We start from the raw sequence: 3,038 nt of genomic DNA, 5'->3' as shown, positions 1-3,038 counted from the left end.
TTGAAAGATACTAAGGGCGTTGCATAGTCTGAAAAACATGCGTCGAAAGGCAAACGTCCCATACAAGCATGTGAAAGGTATTTTTTCTTGATCCTCAGGTGTGATCATTATTTGATTATACCTCGCGTATCTATCCAAAAAGCAAAAGTAGTCACTTCCCGATAACCTGTCTAGCATTTGGTCAATGAAGGGCAAGGGGAAATGATCCTTTTTTTATTGCCGCGTTGAGTTTTCGATGATCCATGCAAATTCTCCAACCGGTGACTGTGTACGTTGGTATTAATTTTTTGTTCTTATTGTGTACAATTGTCATGCCCCCTTTCATTGGAGCACATTGCACTGGGCTAACCCATGTGTTATCTGAAATGGGCAAAATAATTCCTGCATCTAACCATCTAATGATTTCCTTTTTGACTACTTCTTTCATCTTGGGTTCAACCTGCGTTGAGGTTCAACAAAGCCTTTCTATCCTTCTTCAATCATGATTTATGCATGCAGTAGGATGAACTTATACATTTAATGTCAGCAAGAGTCCACCATATTGCCTTAATGTACATCTTCAATACTTTTAGTAGGGTTGCTTCTTTTTCTTTGGAAAGTGTGGCTAATATAATAATTGGTAAGGTCTCATTCTGCCCAAGGAATGTATACTTAAAATGGGCAGGCAACATTTTCAATTCCAAAATTAGAGGTTGTTCAAGTGAGGACTTGTTCGTGCTTTTTCTCTCCTTTATTTTCAATTATTCATATTTTTTTTGGATTTTTGTCATCGCATAACATGATTCAACTGAAGGATGGTTTCTTCCTTCGATCCTATTTCTTCTTCAGTTCTCCAATCAAAGCTGCAGGGCCACTCTTCATCTGTATCACATGAACTTACTTCATCTGGATAGTTCATCACCTTAACGATGTTGAACTTCAGCTTTTGGCCATTGACATGCATTGCAATTTCTCCCTTATTTACACCGATTTGGGCTCTTCCAGTGGAGAGAAATGGTCGTCCCAAGATATGGGGACATCTTTATCTGCCTCATAATCAAGTATAATGAAGTTTGCAGGGAGGATAAATTTATCCAGTTTAACTAACACATCTTCTAGCTTCCCTTCTGGGTGCACGAGGTATCAATCTGCTAACTAAAGGGTAACTGTGGTGGGAGTAAGTTTTCCAATCTCCAATCATTTAAAAATTGACAAGGGCATCATATTTATGCTTGCTCATAGGTTGCATAGAGCATGGCCAATATAAATTTCGCCAATTGAACAAGGTATAGTAAAGCTCCTAGGGTCCCGCATCTTTGGAGGAATTATCGTATTGCAGTCTGGTGTTAGGGCCACCATCTCGTATTTACTTATGTTCCTTTTCTTGGACATGATGTCCTTTAGGAATGTAGCATAGGTAGGCATTTTCCCTATTGCTTCGATGAAAAGGATGTTAATGTGCAGTTGCTTCAGTATTCCAAGGAAACATTGGTATTGACTTTCATCATTTTTCTTCTTTTTCAGTCTTTTTGGAAATGGAGGCACTTGCAATTTCTGTGGTACTGTTGTCGTGGAAGTTGCAGAGGTAACTTCTCCCGATCCTTGTACTTCCTTAGTAACATCTTCATTGGACATACACTCTTTATCTTTTTTAGTTCCAGATTCTTCGTGCGATTTCCTTCTTACTGCATCTGTTGTGATACGTCCACTCCGTAAAGTTACCACCTAGCATTGTTTCTTGCCCTTGTCCCCCCCCTCCTCACCCCCACCCCCCATGTTGCGAGGAATCTCCGTGGTGCTTAGGAGTGTACCTTGTGGCCTATTTTTCAATTTGCTTGTGATTTGTCCCATTTGTACTTCAAGATTACGAATTGATGTTGCTTGGTTTTGGAGAGTTGTTTCATTCTTTTGTATGTATTCCTTCAAAAAGTTTTCTAAGGAAGAGGAGGTTGATGGTTGAGATGAGCTGGCTACTTAATGGTGCCCATTTAGTTTTTGATGAAACCCTGGTGGTCCGTCTCTTTGGGCATTGCGAGAGCGGGCTTGTGTTTGTTGTTTATTACCACCCCAAGAGAAATTGGGATGATTTCTTCAACCAGGATTATAAGTGTTGGAAAAAGGGTTATTTTTTATGAAGTAAACAAATTGTGGATTACGCAGGCATTCCTCAAAGGAATGAGGTTCTTCACAAAGGACACAACTTCCATTATTCATTTGGGCAATCGCGCTTACTTGCCTGCCTCTCATGCTAAACTTGGCCATGGTCATTGCCTGTAGAAAATTAGTCATTGTGCTCACCTATGTTTGTAGTGATGCGATAGCATCATTACTCTGGCTTCTGTTGTTCATTCTTGATCCATATTCATTTTCTTTCCAATCTTCATGGTTCTTTGAGATTTGATCAAGAATGTTTTTAGCTTCAATATATGTTTTGTCCAATAGTCCACCTGCCACAACAGTGTTTACTGCAGATTGTGATCCTGAGTTTAGACCATAGTAGAAGATTTTCATCTGGAGACAGTCAAGAAGTCTGTTATGTGGACAATCCCTGACTAATCTCTTGAATCTCCCCCATGCATCATTGAGCGTTTCTTTTTCTTCCTGTTGAAAGTTTGTAATTAGCCTTCTTCTTTTTGCACTTTCCATTGGTGGAAAGTATTTTTTCATGAACTTCTCTACTACTTGTTTCCAAGATATTATTTCAAGTGAGTATGCTCACTTTCTAGCATCATTGCATAGTGAAAATGGGAATAATGTGAGTCATACTTCCTCTGGGGTGATGTTTAGAAATACAAAGGTGTTGCGAATTTCGATAAAACTTCTCACATAGGCATGGGGATCTTCACCATACCTTCCCCCAAATTGACCTATCATCTAAATCATTTGAAGCATTACAAGCTTCATTTCGAATCTTGATGCGTTTAAGGTTGGTTGCATGATTCCCAGTGAGAAATCATACAAGTTGAGTGACACATAGTCCCTAATGGGTCTATTGCCATCATTTGCCAATAGAATGAGGTTGGCAAGTGCTTCATCATCATTATTGTTCATTACTCATG

At 39.3% G+C, this 3,038-nt stretch overlaps 1 non-coding gene across 1 annotated transcript; it reads left to right on the top strand.

Moving 5' to 3' along the window:
- Nucleotides 1–2,506: 2,506 nt before the first annotated feature.
- On the top strand, nt 2,507–2,613 carry LOC120087378. The gene has a single exon (XR_005484515.1). It is a non-coding gene; the product is annotated as a small nucleolar RNA R71 (small nucleolar RNA).
- The last annotated feature ends 425 nt before the right edge of the window (nt 2,614–3,038 follow it).

Source organism: Benincasa hispida, chromosome 9, assembly GCF_009727055.1.
Source record: "Benincasa hispida cultivar B227 chromosome 9, ASM972705v1, whole genome shotgun sequence".
Taxonomy (NCBI): Eukaryota; Viridiplantae; Streptophyta; class Magnoliopsida; order Cucurbitales; family Cucurbitaceae; genus Benincasa; species Benincasa hispida.
The sequence above is the reverse complement of the archived record's forward strand: the minus strand, read 5'-3'. Positions and strand labels throughout refer to the sequence as shown.